The sequence below is a fragment of the Capricornis sumatraensis genome, chromosome 2 (assembly GCF_032405125.1).
Source record: "Capricornis sumatraensis isolate serow.1 chromosome 2, serow.2, whole genome shotgun sequence".
NCBI lineage: Eukaryota > Metazoa > Chordata > Mammalia > Artiodactyla > Bovidae > Capricornis > Capricornis sumatraensis.
The window spans coordinates 57,324,334-57,344,130 of NC_091070.1; the positions used below are offsets into that span (position 1 = coordinate 57,324,334).

Genomic DNA, 19,797 nt, shown 5'->3' on the forward strand with positions numbered 1-19,797 from the left:
GAGGCGGCGGGGTGGGTCGGTACCTCGAAGGACCGAAAAGGTTTCATTCGTGCGCCCCACTCCCAGCTTTAGGGTCCTCGCCTCCCTCGGCTTAAATACCACCCAACACACACACACACCCGTCACACACAAACCCACGCTTGCACATCTTTTCCCCCTCCTCTTCAGAGCCCGAGGCTTGGGCACGGGTGCGGTGACTTCCCCCTCCGCGGGTATCAAGGGCGCGGCCCCCGGTTGGGTTTCCCTTCAGACTTTTGGAAACCCGCGCCGACCGCGGCCGGCCCCTGACGCCACCTTGTGAAAACCTGAGCCCACGCCGGGTCGCGCTTGAAGCGCAGCAACCTGGAGCCCCTCGGAGCTGCTCCAGGATTGGAGCAGCAACTCCTCCCCAGCGCCCGTGTCCCCACCTCGAGCTCCGGGGCGTCCCGGCCAGAGGCTCGGTCGAGACTGGAAAAGGCTCTGCCAGGAGAGGAGGGAAGTCCTGCGGGACCCCGCCCAGAATCAGGCGTCTCCGGGAGTGATCTATCACTTTGCGCCTGGTGCCTGTTCAGACTTTCCCTGCCAAACCTCGTAGTGGCACCTGTATTTTAAGGCTGGAAGCGACACACCGCGTCGGTGGAGTGGGAAAAGCTACTTTTGCAGTCATGAACCAGTTAGGATCCCAGACCTGGGACAAGTGACTCAGCCCTTCAGAGCTTCAATGTGCCTACTTCTAAACAGAGACGGCAGTATCCTATTGGAGGATGGAGTATGGAAGTATGCAGTGTTTAATCTCCCCAACAAATTATAATCTTTCCTAACTTGCCATTTCACAGATGAGTACTATAAATTGAGGTCTATAGATACGCAATATCTTTCCCAATGATATTCATTTAGTAGGTAATTGTTAAGCAACCACTGCCTGCTGTGGCAAGGTCAGGAGTACCCACTCTGGTTTCCCACCACCTCCACTGCCAACACATTGTTTAGGTCCTACTATGAGCAAAACTGGGGCTTCCCAGGTGATGCTAGTGTCAAAGAATCCACCCGCCAATGCAGACTTTCTTCGATCCCTGGGCTGGAAAGATCCCCTGGAGGAGAAAATGACAACCCACTCCAGTATTCTTGCTTGGAAGATTTCATGAGCAGAGGAGTCTGGCTGGCTACATGGGGCTGCAAAGAGCTGGACACAACCAAAGGGACTTAGCACGTAGGCATGAGGGAAACTGCTTCCTATAGGAATCGGGCATTGCCAAGAGAGATGGAGCTTCACTTTACCCAGAGTTTTCTAGGTACATCCAGCCTCTGGCACCTCCAGACAGAACCAACCCATGAACCTCCAGGTATTCTGACCATCCTTCATAGGCTTGTCTGCAGTTTGGCCCTTTCCCCCAGCCTCTGCTCCTTTCCCTAGTGTAGATCTTCCCAGTAGGTATCTCTCCAATTTTGGCCCAGCAATGTTCTTCCTCCTTTACCATCCATCCCCTCCCGGCCCTCTCTCCATATCAATCCAAGTCCTCCCTCTGCTTAAGATGTGAGGTCAGCCCTCCTTGTTCCAAGAGAGGGAGGCTGGCCCATTTTCAAAACTCTGGCATCCTCTAGAAGTTAGTTTGAATTTTTCAAAGAGGAAAGATTTCTCAACTTGTCCTTCAGGTCTACCTTTTATAGACAAGGAAGCTGAAATCCAAAGAGATGACAAATAATGCAGGATCCACAGTTGACCCCCATCACCATATTTTTCCTAACATGAAGCTGATATCTATTGCTATTCTGATGATATAGCAATCCATGCTTATTGTTGAATAGCTGGAAGATTATAAAATAGTTCAGAGAATAATCTACCATGTAGAGAGCAAGATTATTAATATTTCCTCCTAGTCTTTTTGTCTGTGCATATTTTAAAAAACAAAATTGCCAAACAATTTAAATACTCCTTTTTTTTTCTTAAATCTATCATGAACATTTCTTTTTAAGTTCTTGAGTCATAAATTTTAATGATTGCTTAACCCCCACTAGATGTGCTGTAATTCAACTTATCTCTTGTTGTTAAGCATTTGCATTATTTTTTCTTTTTTGCCTTCATAAGAAACATCTTACATAAGGATGCTTAATGCCTCAGAAAACTTCCTATATGTGACCAGCCCTAAGCACTTTGAAGGCATCCATTGTCTTTGTCCTCCCTGTCCTCCCCGGCCCTCCCACCACGCCACCCCCCACCCCCACCCCACTGCCACACTGCACCACGGCTGCTTGTGGAATCTTAGTTCCTCAACCAGGGATGAAACCCACACCCTCAGCAGGGAAAGTGCAGAGTCCTAAACACTGAACTGCCAAGGAATGTCCCTCTCTCTACCCTTCACTACCCCAGGAATGGGAGAATATCTGACCCCAAAGGGAACTGGATATCATATAAATGCAAAGGCCCCACCCAGGACGGCACGACTACCCATCCATGCTGACCTGGGGTTGATACAAGTAGGGCTGGAGAGAGAAGAGTTCAGGGTGTAGAAATGGCAGATCACTTGGCAGGTAGAAACTTTCATCTGTCTCCCCCAGCTGTAACCTAGTAACCCAACCTCTAGCTGCCTCTACAGGTTCTTCTGCCACCACCCCCAGTGCCAGGCTCCATGTCACCTCTGAGCTTCTCACATTTCTATTCCTTTTGCCTGGAACTACCTCCTTCCCAGACACTACTCCCCTTCTAGAATGCTCTCAGAGTGCCTTCTCTATGTTCTCTTGAGCTGGGGAATGCCTTGTCTTGCAGTTCACCTACCAGATGGGAAAATCTGACTCTGAACTGTGTCCACAAACCCTGCTGGTGAATACAGCCTTAGCACTCTACCTCTGCAGACCCCTAGCCTCCAGTAAAGAGCTTGGTGAGTGGTGGGCATTTGCAGGTGTTCAGTGAGTCATTCCTGGGGCTTCTGGGTTATCTGGTGCCTGTGGTCCTTTCTCTTTGATTTCCTGTACATACATTATCCTTTGATGTTTGTTCTTAGGGTAAGGGAAAGAGTCAAATGGTTTCACTCCTAAGAAATGCTGCCCTGGGACCCAGCATCCTAAGGGTGTGCCTGACTACCTCAGGGCAGGTCTGCTTTCTAACCCCAGTTCCCCCACTGTCAAGAAAGTCTGAGCAACAAGAAGGCAGGTAGAGAGAGTGACATTGAGGCCCAAAGGCTGGTGTATATCTGAGGAGTATTTTCTTGGCACAGGAGAGTTAAGCTGCACTTAAGCGCAAGAGGTTTCAGGCTGCTGGCATTTATAAAGTATCTACTCCTTCCTGCCCCAAGCAGGTAAATGCTTTCTCCTGAATAATTCTTGCTATCCTGGTAATAAATTAGAAAACAGGCTCAGGAGAACTAGGGGAACTTGCCTAGCTACTGCTAGATGGCATGGATGGTGGGGAAAGCATGAAACAGCCCTGTTGTGAGCTTATCTGCTGCTGCGACCCCATAGACAGCAGCCCACCAGGCTCCTCCGCCCATGGGATTTTCCAGGCAAGTGTACTGGAGTGAGGTGCCATTGCCTCCTCTGTTGTGAGCTTCTCAGTTCATCTCTAAAATGGGGATACTAGTGCACAACTCCAGAGATGTGTTATATGAGAATTCATAGTAAGCTCTTGGAGATTGTAATTATTGCCTGTGGCCCTGCTTCTAGTTCGAAGGTCAAGGTCAGAGTGGTAACAGGTCAAGATTAGAGATTGGGTCATTTTAGCCCAAAGTTCCTGAGCTTGTCTCCTCTCCTCTTGCCCTCCTTACTCCAGGCCACATAATTACAAAATTCCCAGGTTCAAATCCAAAGCAAACAGTATTTCCAAAACAGCTGTGCCAGACTCAAATCTGGGTTTGAGTCCAGGTGACTATGGCAACCTGTGTGACCATGGGCAGGTAGTTTAATCTCTCTCAGGGTTTGTTTTTTCATAAAACTAGAGATGCCTTTCAGGTTCTCATAAGTTACCCAGGTTTTTGTATGTATTTACTGAGATCCTGGCTCTCAGAATTCTTAGATGTCCTCAAAGCTCTAGGGCAGTGACTTTCCTGGTGGTCCAGTGGCTGAGACTCCGTGCTCCCAAAGCAGGGGGCCTGGGTTCAATGCCTGCCCAGAGAACTAGATCCCATATGTGGCAACCAAGAGTTTGCATGCCACAGCTAAAGATCCTACATGCCACAAATAAGACCTGGCACAGCCAAATAAAGATAAATACATAAATATTTTTAAAAAGAAGACTAGGGCCACAGAAGGGTTGATTATAAAATCAGCAAAGGAATAGAACCATGAACTTCACTTCAGTCTTCCCAAAAGGCAGTGTCTCCCCGTCAATGCCCCTTCCCCAAAGATATTATTTCCTCTGTCTCCACATGGCTGAGAATTAGGGGAAGACCCTCCGGTCAGAGATGGTGTCTTTTTGCATCTTTGAATCCTCTGTGCCTGGCTCAAGTTCAGTAAATAATATTGAATGAATGAAAGGCTTGGGTTTCCATGGGAAGAGCTCTGAGAGAAGTATTTTTATACTCACATGTCAATGACTGCATTTCCCCTCTCCCAGTGTGGGAGAAAGAATGGGATACCAGAAACCTGAAATGGAAGCAGAAGATTTAAAACCAATGATCAGAAACCCAAAGAAGGGTGTCTGGCAGGCCAGAGGTTTCTGGCCTGGACTCTGGGGGCTACCAACTTATACCTCCTTCTCAGCATTCAAAACACCTGCCCCACTGCCACTTCCTACCCCACCACTGGGCCAGTGGCCTTTGCAGATGGGGAAATTGAAGTTCAGCACCTGAAATCAACTCACTTGAGGTCACAGACCAAGTCCTGAGTTCATTTCACATGTTTTATTGAATTTTACAAACAGGTGGCTTGAAAATTTTCTAAGAAAAAATAAAACTAATCAAAGATCTTTTTGAACTGAGTCCTCAAATGATCTTTTATCCCCCAGAAGGTCTATGTGTTTTTTTTTTTTTTTAATGAATTTTAAGTTCTGGCAATGATTAAATGGCACTTGCTTAACTTTTACTGGTTTTGAGTCCTTCCCAGGGAGCCAAAGGTCATCGAGAATGGCTCTCTGGTCTGCTTCCCTGCTTGAGATGTTGGCCTCCCAGAGCCTGGGAGAGGAGACAGCCCCTCAGACCAGAGATACTGCACAATTGCCAGGCATGCACGGTAAGCTGGCCCCACTGGGCAGAGTTACCAAGAAAGACCCAGGGGCTGAAAGTAGGAATGGTTGCACTTAACCAGGGTCCAGTGGGGCAAATGGCAATGTTTTGGTGATCAGGGCTCTGTATGGAGTGAGGTAGAGCAGGACAACGAGAGAAGATGGACTGGTTGTACCCTCACCACTGAAGGTGGCAGCCAGGCTCCTGTGGTCTCCATCTTGGCAGTCTCCTTTGCCTTCCAAAAAGCTTATTGCTCTGAAGGCATGGTGCAGGTGTGGTCATTCTGTTTAAGGCCTTAGGGGCTTAAGAAGGCAGCTTGGGGTGAGGGCAAGGTCTCACCCACAAGAGTGCTTCCTCCGAGGTGGGCATTAGGGCACCTAGATCACAGACTCGGTGTTAGAAGGGGCCCTAGAGGTCAATCCAAGCCAGTGGACCTCACATTTGGCTGCAGACCAGAATCACCTTTTGAAAAAGAGATTCCTAGGGCCCATCTGAAAACAACTACATCAACATCTCTGGAGGCATACCTTGGGAATCTCCTTGGACCCCAAAAGCTAGAACCCCAGTACCAGAATCCAACCCCCTGCATCAGACACAGAAGCCAATCCAGCCTCTGCCTGAATTTGGGGAGAGGCAATTCCACACCTACCCGCAGCTGCTCATTCCATTGCTGCAACTCCTGCTGTACTTGTAGCTGTATTTGTATCAGATAATGATTAGTGATAATTAACATTTGTTCAATACTTGGCCAATGACCTCTTAGCACAGAGGCTAAGTTTCTATATTCTAGGCTGAGACAGGCCTGGATTTAAACCTGCTTCACCTTGTTTTTGTAAATTTGGGTAAAATGACTAAGGACTCTGAGCTTCAATTTCCTCATCTGTGAAATGGGGATACCTTTTGCGGAATTGCACAACAGTGTTTAACACAGTGCTTGGCATATGTCCTGTCAGTTAAACGTTTAAATTGTTGCAGGCTTCTCTGGTGGCTCAGTGGTGAAGAATCAGCTTGCTAGTGCAGCAGACAGAGGTTCGATCCCTGGTCTGGGAAGATCCCATATTCTGCAACTGCTGAAGCCCACTCGGTCTAGAACCTGTGCTCCACAAAAAGAGAAGCCACTGCAATGAGCAGCCCGAGCCCCACAGCTAGAATGTGGCCCCTGCTTGCCGCAACTAGAGATAAAGCCCGAGGAGCAACAAAGACCCAGCACAGCCATAAATAAATAAAGTTTAAGTTGTTGGAATTCCCTGGTGGTCCAGTGGTTAGGACTCCATACTACCAGTTCAAGGGGTCCAGGTTTGATCCCTGGTGAGGGAACTAAGATCCCACATGCCACGTGGTATGACCAAAAAAAAAAAAAAGTTTAAGTTGTTCCTCCATTTAAACCCAAATCAGTCCCCCCTGTATCTCCACCCATCTCCTCCTAGCATTTGGCCCTGGGCTCCAAAGCTCCATAGAGCAAGCCATGCTCCCTGCCCTGTCCTTACAGACAGCAGGCCCCTTTCCCAGCATCTGATTCTGGTTCCTGTATACTCACACCTGGCTAGCCCCTTTTCTGGACTGTGTGGCTTTAGGGGTGGTGAAATATTATGGAACAAGGGCTCTCCTGAGCAAGTCCAGGCCTCCAGGAGTACCTTGAGCATGTTGGGAACCAGAGAAATTTATGTGAAAAAGACTGCAGAGAACACACCCTACTAGTATAAAGCTGCCAACCTAGGCTGCCAACCATGTGCCAGGCACAGGGCTGAGCATAATACACTCCTGAGTTCATTCACCTCTCATAGCTGGCTGAGGAGATGACTTTTCTTTATTTTACCTTTGAGATGCAGAGAGATTAACTAACCTGTACAACAATGCACAGCTGTAACTGACAGGACTGAGGTTTGGACCCAGGCCTCCCTATACTCAACTCCTAGAACTAGAATGGAACAAAGGAGTTGAACCTGAATTGAGGGACAAGTCCAAAATGCAGTGTTCTTCCAGGAGTTATCTAGATGGATATTTGCTAATTTCTTATCTAACCATAAACTCTGACATTTATTGTATACTTTTTTACTTTTCCATGAATGTCCACCTTCATTTTTTTTTTTCTTTTTCTTGGGAAGAGATGATATTTACACATGATATGCCTAGTTTAAAATTCACAAGGTGCAAAATAATTTTTTATACTCAAAATAACTCCTTTTTTTTATTAGAGTATAGTTGATTTACAATGTTATGTTAGTTTCTGATGTACAGCAAAGTGAGTCAGTTATACGTATCATATACCACTCTCCTATTTTCTTCTTTTTTTTGACCATGCTGAGTGGCATGCAGGATCTTAGTTTTCCAAATAGGGATCAAACCTGTGCCTCTCGCAGTGGAAGCACCAAGTCCTTACCACTGAACCACCAGGAAGGTCCCCTAGCCACTCTTCTTCAGATTCTATTCCCAGATAGATCATTACAGAGTATTGAATAGAATTCCCTGTGCTATTCAGCATGTTCTTATTAGTTATCTATTCTATATATAGGCTCCCCTCGTGGCTCAGCAGTCAAGAATCTGCCTGCAGTGCAGGAGACAGGAGTTCGATCCCTGATTTGGGAAGATCCCCTGGAGCAGGAAATGGCAGCCCACTCCAGTGTTCTTGCCTGGGAAATCCCATGGACAGAGGAGCCTGGTGGGCTACAGTCCATGGGGTAGCAAAAGAATCAGACATGGCTTAGTGACCAAACAACAACTATATATAATAGTATGTGTATGTCAATCCCAATCTACCAATTTATCCCTCCCTCCAGTGCAAAAGAACAATGAAAACAATTTGCAGTTCTTAAAAAAGTTAAGCATGGGACTTCCCTGGTGGTCCAGTGGTTAAGAATCCATCTGACAATGCAGGGGACACAAGTTCAGGAAAACTTGTGCAGCAACAAAGACCCAGCGCCACCAAAAAGACAAAAATTAAATAAATAAAATGTAAAGATTTTTTTAAAAATTAAGCATGGAACTACCATATGACCCAGCAATTCCACACTTGGATATGTACCCCAAAAGAGCTGAAAACAAGAATTCACACAAAAACCTATATATGACTGTTCATAACAGCACTATTCGCATGAGCCAGGAATGGGAACCTGAATGTCCATCCACAGATGAGTGGATAAATAAAAAGTGCTACGTCCATATACTGGAATATAAAAATCCACAGACAGTAGGGACATGGATAAACCACAAAAAGCACGCGAAGTGAAAAAAGCCAGACATAAATGTTCACGTATTATTTGATTCCCATCTTTATGAAATACCCAGAATAGGCAAATCCTTGGAGACAGAAAGCAGGCTTATGGTTACCAGGAAAGGAGATGGAAAGTGACTGCTGCTGGGTACAGGGGTATCTTTCTGGAGTGATGAAAATGTGGAACTAGATCCAGGTGATGGTTGAACAATAGTGGGAATATACTGAATTGTATACTTGTAAATGCTTAAAATGATTCATGTTATGTGAATTTTACCTCAATTTTATAAAAAGAATATTGAACATTAACCCCCAACCCCATCCCTTAGCAACTGGTACAAGTTCCAGAGATGTCCTGAGCATTTATAAACATTTGTGTGTTTAGTTTTTCATATAAATGGTAGCACCCTGTATATATTGTCCTGTACGTTGTTTCTTTCACTTGGCAGAGATCTTGGTTATTCAACGTCAGCATTTCGCAGACTTTCTGTGTTGTATTTAACGTCCCTGTACTGTTCCATGTTGTAGATATACCCTGATATGTCAAGCCTGTCCACTTCTGGTGGACGTTGATTAGTTTTTAAATTTATCTTCGGCCGTGCTGGGTCTTCACTGCTGCATGCAGGCATTCTCTGGTTGTGGCGAGCGGGGGCTCCTCTCTAGCTGTGGTGCGCAGGTTTCTCATTGTGGTGGCTTCTCTCATTGCAGAGCGCAGGCTCTCGGGCACATGGGCTGCATTAGTTGCGGCTCGCAGGCTCTAGAGTGCAGGTTCAGAAGTTGTGGCACATGGGCTTAGTTGCAGCGCAGCACATGGGGTCTTAGTCTCCCACCCAGGGATCAGACCTGTACCCGCTGCGTTGGCAGTAGATTCTTAACCACTGGACCACCAAGGAAATCCTGATGGACATTTAGGTTGTTTCCAGTCTTTCGCTGTTTTAAAGAAGGTGGCTGTGAATTGCCTTGTACATGAGTCATTTCACACATGCCTGTATCTGTGGAGAAATTCCTACAAGTGGAATTGCTGAGTCAAAGACTATGTACATTTTAATTTTTCCTTGCATACTTGTTACACAAATTTCTGACAACTCTGAAGCTTATTGGTTAAAACATGAAAGAAGCCCTCTCCTTAACTGCAAACCCATGCCTCTGGTGGAGCTGCTCCTTCTGCTTTGTCTGCCTCCCTTTTGCAGGCATTTCCTCCCTGGCCCTGAGGGCCACCCCTGCTTGCCTGATCCTGGGTCTCCCCTCCTCCTCCTGCTCCGCCTCTTCCGTCTCTCATCCCTTAGTAGAGACTTCCCCACCAGTGCCTAGAGCCTAGGCTGGGATTGAGGCTCATAGTCAAATATAACCTGTGAAAGTGAAAAGTTTTAGTCTCTCAGTTGTGTCTGACTCTTTGTGACCCTGCGGACTGTAGCCTGCCAGGCTCCTCTGTCCATGGGTTCTCCAGGCAAGAATACTAGAGTGGGTTGCCATTTTCTTCTCCAGGGAATATGCCTGACCCAGGGATCAAACCCAGGTCTCCCGAATGGCAGGCAGATTCTTTACCATCTAAGCCACCAGGGAAGCCCCAAATATAACCTATTTCCCCCTAAACCTACCAATGGCAGGCCCCTGGCAAATGCTTTCAAAACATGAAATGTTCAAACGAAAAGGTTAGGGCCTTCTCATCCAGCCCTCACATTCTGCCTTACATAGTTTTACACAGGAGGCAACTGAGAAAAGTATTTCACACGGTGGTAAGAGCCCTGTAAGGATAAACAGTGACTTGGGTCCAAGATTTTTTTTCAATATTTATTTACTTGGCTGCATCAGTCCTTGGTTGCTACACACATGATCTTCATTCCACGTTGCGGCCCGTGGACTCTCTGGTTGTGGTTTTCAGGCTTCAGAGCATGTGGGCTCAGTAGTTGTGGGCCAGGGGCTTAGTTGTTCTTCTGCATGTGGGATCTTCCTAGACCAGGGATCGAACCCTTGTCCCTTGCATTGCAAGGGAGGTTCCTAACCACTGGACCACCAGGGAAGCCCTGGGTCCAGAGTCTCGAATGGGTGGTGATATCTGAGTTGGGACCTGAATGATAGGAAAGGGCCAGGTAAACCATCACAAGGTCCTAAGGTAGAAAGAAGATTTGTGTATTTGACAGACAAGAAGAAGGCCAGTGTGACTGGAGCACATGAGGTGGCACAGGTGCCCAGGGCTAATCACTTAGGGCCCTGGAGACAGAGTGAAGTCATTCTGCAATGCCATAAGGTCAGCTGGTAAGAGTGGTGAAGAATCTGCCTGCAACGCAGGAGAGCTAGGTTTGATTCCTGGGTCAGGAAGGCCCACTGGAGAAGGCAATGGCAACCCACTTCACTATTCTCGCCTGGAGAACCCCACGGACAGAGGAGCCTGGTGGGCTACAGTCCATGGAGTCCCAAAGAGTTGGGCATGTTTGAGCAATGGAGCACACAGTTGTTAAGAGCCTTAAGTATATTAACACTTTAATAATGAGAGGCTCAACAAATCATTGTTTTTTGTCTCATTTGAGTCTTGGATGCCCTTTAAGTCTCAGCTGGTATCTCTGGATGTTTGCTCCAGAAATTTATACACACTCAGACACAGAGTTGTACACACAGTTAGTGGGTGATTAAGGACCTCTGAGACCTTTTGGGACCTCTGGATGGATAATTCCTAAGGCCTCTTCTGCCTCAGATAGTGACCAGTTGGGGGAAGGTCAGGGGGAGGGCTCTGAGAGGTGGAGTGGGGACCAGGGGCTTCTGGGGGTGGACAGCACAGTCTGGGACAGTGGTCAAGGGGCTGGCTGACGAGAAGCCACACAGTCTTTCTGCCGGCGTCTGTAGTGTGAGCTCTAGATGGTTGTCTACCTGCCACCGCCACCCCCCCACCCAAATGTGGCCCACTTGGCCCCTGGATGAGTTCCTTCCCAAAGTCAATGGCAAGAAAAGCCTAGCTTGGGGCAGGACCTTGGAGGAGACCCCCTAAGTCCAACTCCTGGTGGCAGTGGTGGGTCAAGCACAACTCTGTGGCTCCAGTGTAAAACAAAGACATTGGATCAGCCTCATTCTTTCCAGCTGTAGACATTTCTGAGCACCTACTGCATACCAAAGACCACATTAGAAAGTTGTGAACCACTATGTTGTACACCTGGAAATTATGTAATATTATACATCAACTAAACTTCAAAAATAAAAAGTGCATTGGACCCCACCAGTGATGAAACAGCCTCAAGTACAAAGAACTATTCTTGCTCCCCTTTGTGGGAGCAAGAGGCCACTTGCAGCCTTCAGCCGGGTCAGCTGGGAAGGCTGCTGGACTCCCTGGATGCCCAGCACTGCAGTGGACCCTGATGATGGGTAGTTGCGGGCATTCCTGGCAGAATGCTAGGCTTCTTTGTCCATGGGATTCTTCAGGCAAGAACAGTGAAGTGGGTTGCCATTTCCTTCTCCAGTAGATCTTCTGATCCAGGGATCTAATCTAGGTCTCCTGCGTTGCAGGAAGATTCTTCACCACTCTTGACCACATAAGCTGACCTTATGGCATTGCAGAATGACTTCACTCTGTCTCCAGGGCCCTAAGTGATTAGCCCTGGGCACCTGTGCCACCTCATGTGCTCCAGTCACACTGGCCTTCACTGGCAGATTCTTTACCATCTGAGCCAACAGGGAATCCCAGAGGGAAGGACATGGGTGTGGAAAACTCAGCATGTGCAAGGCCTGGAGTGTCAGGTGAACAGAGAAGACCTCTCAGGAGCGAAGAAAGGTGAATTGGGTCCACAAGTGGTTGAGGCCCTGCCTGGTGGAGCTAGACCGAGGGCCATCAGGGGTGACGACAGCAGGGCTTTAGGGGTGGAGAAGGGACCAAGTACTGAGCCTTCCTGAGCTTTGAAGGAGGGAGATGGTGGGGGACAATGACACAGGGGGCCTGGGCAGAGAACACTGGTGGCAGGACACAGAAGAAAGTCAGATGTGGTAGGATATTTGTCTCTCAGGCAGTTGGAAATGGGAGGCTGAAGCAGGGAAGAGATTAGGGAAGAGACTGCCCACAGTGAATGGCAGGCAGTGGCCACCTTCTCAGAGGGGAGATGTCAGTAGGTGATTTCAAAAGAGAGTGTGGGAGTCTCCATTGCTCTCCTCCCACCCCAGACAGTCTCTGGGAGCTTCACAAAGTGCTTTAGCATGTGAAAGACTCAGAAAGCAGGAGGTTTAGCTCCATTCAACCCTCTTCCCCTATCAGTAAAGAATCTGCCTGCACTGTAGGAGACTGGGGTTTGATCCCTGGGTTGAGAAGATCACCTGGAGAAGGAAATGGCGACCCACTCCAGTATTCTTGCCTGGGAAATCCCATGCATGTAGGAGGCTGGTGGGCTACAGTCCATAGGGTCGCCAAGAGGCAGACACGACCGAAGTGGCTTAGCACAGCACACACACCCACTGTGTGGGGGTCTGGGGGCTCACTGAGGCTCACACATGGACTTCCTGGAAGAACATTCCAGACAAATACATAAACTTAAGCAGGCATCAAAAAGATTTAACCATCTGTCAAGGAGAAGGCAATGGCAACCCACTCCAATACTCTTGCCTGGAAAATCCCATGGACGGAGGAGCCTGGTGGGCTGCAGTCCATGGGGTCTCGAAGAGTCAGACACGACTGAGTGACTTCACTTTCCTGCACTGGAGAAGGAAATGGCAACCCACTCCAGTGTTCTTGCCTGGAGAATCCCAGGGACAGGGGAGCCTGGTGGGCTGCTGTGTCTGGGGTCGCGCAGACTTAGCAGCAGCAGCAAAGTTAAGTAATTATGTATTTATGTGTCTGTTTGTTTATCAGTGTTTTGAAGTAAATTAGTTTCAGTTCAGGGTTAGATGGAGTAAATGTGGTTGGGCCTGAGCCTGTCCATCTCTACCAGAACCATCTCCCTTTGCAACATTTTAGCTCATGAGGTTGGAATGACTGTCTATCTTCCAGATGGGGAAGCTACAGTTCCGGGAGGCTCAGAAGCGGTCCCAAGATCATGGAGCAAGAAAGTAGGCTGGGCTGGAACCCAAGAGTCTCTCACCTCAGATTCCTTGCTCTTCACCTTCAGGCCTTACAAACCTGGCAATTAAACTTAACTCTTGAAAACTTGATAAGGAACTTCCCTGGTGGTCCCGTGGTTAAGAATCCACCTTGTAAAAAAGGGGAGAAAAAGTGAAAGTGTTAGTTCTTCAGTTGTGTTGGACTTTTTGCAGCCCCATGGCTTGGAGCCTGGAGTTAAAGGGTTGGACAGGACTGAGCACACATGCTTGTAAAGTGTGCAATTTGATTAGCTTTGCCATAGGTATACATCTGTGAAACCATTATCACATTCAAGATAATGAACATATATCACCCGCAGGTTTCCTCCCCCCACCCCTTCTTAAGCCTTTCAGCTCCTCTAAGACCCACACCCTAGGGAACCACTGAGCTGCTTTCAGTCACTATGGATTAGTTTGCATTTTCCAGAATCTTATGTAAATGGAGGCATACAGTGTATACACTTTTGTCTTCCTTCAGTCAGCATAATTACTTTGAGATTCACCCATATTGTTGTATAATTTAATAGGTTCATTTTTGTTGCTGAGTAGTAATCAATTTCATGGCAGTACAACAGTCTGTTTACCATTCACCTCTTGTTGAACATTTGGGTTGTTTGCATGTTTTGGCTGTTAACAAATAAAGCTGCTATGGGGGCTTCCCCAGTGGCTCAGTAGTAAAGAATCTGCCTGCCAACGCAGGAGACATGGGTTCAGCCCTTGATCCAGGAAGAGCCCGCATGCCACCTGTGCACCACGACTTGCTCTGGAGCCTGGTTTGATGCTGGGTGCATATATATTTACAATTGCTATATCTTCCTATTGAATGAGGCTTTTATCATTATTAATGATCTTCTTTGTCTCTAGTGCCATTTTCTGGCTAAAAGTCAACTTTTTGTGGTATAAATTTAGCCACTTCTGCTTTGTTTTGGTTATCATTTGCATGAAATATTTTTTTCCATCACTTCACTTTCAGAAGGTCCAATTGTCTCTAATGGGGCTTCCCCCTTGGCTCAAGTGGTAAATAATCCACCTTCCTGGGTTGGAAAGATCCCCTGGAGGAGAAAATGGCAATGCACTTCAATATTCCTGGCTGGAGAATCCCATGGCAAGAGGGGCCTGGCAGGCCACAGTCCATGGGGTGGCAAGGAGTAGGACACAACGGGAACATGGACTTGGGCCCTCCAGGGCTCCTCTGCCCATGAGGTTCTTCAGGCAAGAAGACTGGAGTGGGTTGCCATTTTTTCTTCCAGGGGATCTTCTGGACCCAGGGATCAAACCCATGTCTCTTGGGTCTTCTCCATTGCCAGCAGATTCTTTACCATCTGAGCCACCAGGGAAGCCCCTGGTCAGGGTTGAGCCTGCATGCAATTATCTCTAATGGGTGACTCAAGACTCTGGTAGCATCCCACCCAGCAACTAGGAGGCCCAGAGGGGAAGGCTTTTATAGGCAGAAGGAGGGTGGGGCAAGGAGGTTATTAGCAAAAGGAGAGAAGGAATTGTTTCAGGCCAGGGCTCTTCTTTTGGGGGGAAGGGAAGGGCCAGGTCTTTTTATGCAGATTGTCTCACTGATTAGTGCTGTTAGGACGTTTAAGGTATCTCTTTAAAGACCACATTCCTGGGAGAGGTTGAAAGTGCAGTTAAGGCTTGGTTTGCTGTCCTGGGGGCAAATAACTTCATTTTGGACTTGTTACTTCTTTATAACAATCTCCCCTTTTTTGATAAACTCTCACCCTAACAGAGAGATGTGATCACAATTTAAGGCATTAGTGCCACTCTCAGCTGTATGCATGATGTCCTGTTAGTAAGTCAAGAAAAGATCCCCAATGGAAATGTCTCTCTTTTTTTTTTAATTCACTTTTGGCCGTGTTAGATCTTCATTGCTGCCCACAGGATTTCTCTAATTGAGGTGATGGGGACTGCTCTTTGTTGTAGTGCCTGGTATTCTCCTTGCAGGGGCTTCTGTTGCAGAGCGCGGGCTGTATGTGCACAGACTTCAGTAGCTGGGCTCACGGGCTTAGTTGCTCCACGACACGTGGAATCTTCCCAGAGCAGGGATTGAACCTGTGTCCCCTGCCCTGGGAGGTGGACTCTCAACCACTAGACCACAAGGGAGGCCCCCAAGAGTCATCTTAAGTCAAGTTTGCTCAATAATCTTATGTAACCGAGTTTCAACTTTCCCAGAAGGGTTAGCTCAGGTACAGCAACTTCACTTGTTTTGTTTCTAACCAAAAAAAAAAATCGGCTGTCCTTATTGGTATGTAATGTGTCTTTTTTCCTCAGGCTGCTTTTAAGTCTAAATCACTTTTTTTTTTTTTTAGTATTATTTTATGAAGGAATCCACGTCCATGACTCATGAAGCCCGGCTGAGTTAGGAGAGATGAGTTCCAGAGGTAATGGCACCCATCTCTGGACTTTCTGGTTGTAACCACTGTCTTCTCTCTCTACCTCAGCTGAAAACCCAGACTCCATGAGGTGTCAATCGCTGCCCTCCTATTCCTGAAAGATACCAAATCCAACTACGAAAGAGGCTTTTTCCGAGAAGATGAATCTGTCTTCCCAGAAAACAAACCCTCTACTTCATTTTATGAGACAGATAGGAATCCCAAACCACAGACAGGTTGGGAATTCTCTTTTTTTATTACTTTTTTTTCCTTTATTTTCTCTCTCTCTGTTTTTTTGTTTGTTTGTTTTTTGGCCTGAGCTGCCACATGTGGAGAAGGCACTGGCACCCCTCTCCAGTACTCTTGCCTGGAAAATCCCATGGATGGAGGAGCCTGGTGGGCTGCAGTCCATGGGGTCGCGAAGAGTCGGACACGACCGAGCAACTTCACTTTCACTTTTCACTTTCATGCATTGGAGAAGGAAATGGCAACCCACTCCAGTGTTCTTGCCTGGAGAATCCCAGGGATGGGGGAGCCTGGTGGGCTCCCGTCTATGGGGTCAAACAGAGTCGGACACGACTGAAGCGACTTAGCAGCAGCAGCAGCAACAGCCACATGCAGGATCCTAGTTCCCAGTTCAGTTCAGTTGCTCAGTCCTGTCTGACTCTTTGCGACCCCATGGACTGCAGCATGCCAGGCCTCCCTGTCCATCACCAACTCCCGGAGTTTACTCAAACTCATGTCTATTGAATCAGTGATGATGCCAACCAACCATCTCATCCTCTGTCGTCCCTTTCTCCTCCCGCCTTCAATCTTTCCCAGCCTCAGGGTCTTTTCAAATGAGTCTGCTCTTTGCATCAGGTGGCCTAAGTATTGAAGTTTCAGCTTCAACATTAGTCCTTCTAATGAACATTCAGGACTGATCTCCTTTAGGGTGGACTAGTTGGATTTTCTTGCAGTCCAAGGGACTCTCAAGAGTCTTCCCCAACACCACACCACAGTTCAAAAGCATGAATTCTTCGGTGCTCAGCTTTCTTAATGGTCTTAACTCTCACATCCATACAAGACTACTGGAAAAACCATAGCCTTGATGAGATGGACCTTTGTTGGCAAATTAATGTCTCTGATTTTTAATATGCTGTCTAGGTTGGTCATAACTTTTCTTCCAAGGAGTAAGCATCTTTTAATTTCATGGCTGCAGTCACCATCTGCAATGATTTTAGAGCCCCCCAAAATAAAGTCTGCCACTGTTTCCACTGTTTCCCCCATCGATTTCCCAGGAAATGCTGGGACCAGATCCCATGATCTTAGTTTTCTGAATGTTGAGCTTTAAGCCAACTTTTTCACTCTCCTCTTTCACTTTCATCAGGAGGCTCTTTAGTTCTCCTTCACTTTCTGCCATAAGGGTGGTGTCATCTGCATATCTGAGGTTATTGATATTTCTCCTGGCAATCTTGATTCCAGCTTGTGCTTCCTCCAGCCCAGTGTTTCTCATGATATACTCTGCATATAAGTTAAATAAACAAAGTGACAATATACAGCCTTGATGTACTCCTTTTCCTATTTGGAACCAGTCTGTTGTTCCATGTCCAGTTCTAACTGTTGCTTCCTGACCTGCATATAGGTTTCTCAAGAGGCAGGTCAGGTGATCTGGTATTCCCATCTCTTTCAGAATTTTCCACAGTTTATTGTGACCCACACAGTCAAAGGCTTTGGCATAGTCAATAAAGCAGAAATAGATGTTTTTCTAGAACTCTCTGGGATCAAACCTGAACCCCCTGCAGTTGGAAGTGCAGAGTCTTAACCAGTGGACCACCAGAGAAACCCCTCTTTATCATTTTTTTAAAAGCAATTTGTGATATATTCTGGTATAGTTTTTGTTTTTTTTTTTCTGAGTAGAATGTACTTTATTGATGACAAAATAGGGTTCCCCAAGTCCCTCCCCCTCTTCAGGGGGTCTGGGGTGGAAAGTGTGTTAAGAAGGAGAGACTCCCAGTGATTGAGTTGAGGCAGGGACTCGTCAGCAGCTGAGCACCTCTCTCTTCTTCTTATGCTCTTGGTAGGGCTGGTGGTCCAGGAACTGTTACTCCTCAGAGCCACATAGATCATAAGATCCATCACCCAGTTACAATAGTCAGATTCATTGTCATACCAGAAAATACGCTTGATAATGTGATTGTTGAGGGCAGTGGGCTCTGTGATACCTGCTTTACCATCTTCTTTTAAATTTTTATTTAATTCTCTTTTTGGCGTTGCTGGATTCTCGTTGCTGCCCACAGGCTTTCTCTAGTTGCGGCGAGCAGGGGCTACTCTCCGGTTGCAGGGCACAGGCTTCTCATTGCGGTGGCTTCTCCAGTTGCAGGGCACAGGCTCCAGAGCACTCAGTCTTCAGTAGTCATGGGGCACTGACATAGTCGCCCTGCAGCGTATGGAATCTTCCTGGACCAGGAATTGAACCTGCGCCCCTGCATTGGAAGGCAGATTCTTAACTATTGGACCACCAGGCAAGTTCTCTAACACCTTCTTTCTCCAGATGGAGGTAAGACCCAGAACCAGCAGGTTGTTGATGTATATACACACACATATATATGTGTGTGTGTGTGTGTGTTGTATTAACATTTATATTTTTAACTTTTTTGTTGTTTAGTGACTAAGTTGTGTCTAACTCTTGGGTGACCCCATAGATTGTAGCCCACCAGGCTCTTCTATCCATGGGATTTCCCAGGCAAAATACTGGAGTGGGTTGCCATTTCCTCCTCCAGGGGATCTTCTGGACCCAGGGATCAAGCGGTGTTTAGTGTTTTCTCACGTCTGAGCCAAAATCTCTTCCGACGCTGGCCCGCCCTCCTCACCGTCCCATTAGTTGCACAGTGTCCACTCTGGTTTGTGAGAAGCAGCACTACTTGCAGCTCTTAAGGACGGTCCTCCAAGGTGTGAGCTCCGAGGATGATCCTCTCTCATCCTCCTGAGGGGTGCTTCCTGTGCTTCCCGCTGGTGTCTTCACATGCAGGCCCTGCACAACTACTGTTGGAGCAGCCTTATAGAGCTTCGAGTTCTCTGTGTGCGGCTCTTGCCCTTTCAGTTCTCTGCTGTGGGTTCTGTCCTCCCAGCTTTTCGGGCTTCTCAGTGCCAGTGCGGGGAGGCTGTCAGAATTCACCTGTCTTCCTCTTGTGCTCTAGCCTGGAAACTTTTTTCAGGCAGTGAGGTGGGAACTTAGAGGGCTCACCTCTTTTGTTTCTTTACTTCCAGAAGTCACTATTTTTCCCTCTCTGCTTCCAATGTCTTGAGAACCACCGTTTCATATATTTTGTGGAGTATTTTGGTTGCAATGCAGGAGACCTGGCTTTGATCCCTGGGTTGGGATGGTCCCCTGGAGAAGGGAATGGCAACCCACTCCAATATTCTTGCTTGGAGAATTCCATGGACTGTATAGTCCATGGGGTCACAAAGAGCTGGACACAACTGAGAGAGTAACACTTTCACTTTCGTTGTCTTAGGTGAGGATTTAAAGCCCGTCCCTGTTACTCCATCTCGGCTGGACGAAGAAATCCTTATGATCAGATTTCCCTGATGGTCCAGGAGCTAAGACTCCAAGGTTGATCCGTGGTTTCGGAACTAGATCCCCAACTAAAGATCCTGCATGCCTGCAGTGAAGAGTAACAATCCCTCATTCTACTGCTGAGACCCGGCACAGCCAACAATAAATAAATAAATAAAATCCAGGGCCTCCCTGGTGGCTCAGTGTTGAAAAACCTACCTGCCAAAGCAGGAGACTCGGGTTCGATCCCTGGTCCTGGTCCAGGAAGATCCCATGTGTCGTGGAGCAACGAAGCCCATATGCCACGAGTGTTGACCGTGGGAGTCACAACTGCTGAGCCAACAGGCTGAAGCTCCTGAAGCCGACATGCCCTAGAGCCTGTGTTCTGCAAGGAGAGAAGTCACGGCAGTGAGAAGCCTGCACACCGCAGCGAAGAGTAGCCCCTGCTTGCTACAACTAGAGAAAAGCCACATAGCAAGGACA

At 47.3% G+C, this 19,797-nt stretch overlaps 1 long non-coding RNA gene across 2 annotated transcripts; it reads left to right on the forward strand.

The window, feature by feature from the left end:
* Positions 1-2,402: 2,402 nt before the first annotated feature.
* LOC138072683 (uncharacterized) lies at positions 2,403-19,797 on the forward strand. 2 transcript variants are annotated; one of them, XR_011144404.1, is made up of 5 exons: positions 2,403-5,139; positions 15,714-15,785; positions 18,133-18,280; positions 18,539-18,707; positions 19,274-19,797. It is a non-coding gene; the product is annotated as an uncharacterized lncRNA (long non-coding RNA). The 2 variants fall into 2 exon arrangements; XR_011144403.1 differs by lacking the exon at positions 18,539-18,707 and having other exon boundaries at positions 2,414-5,139.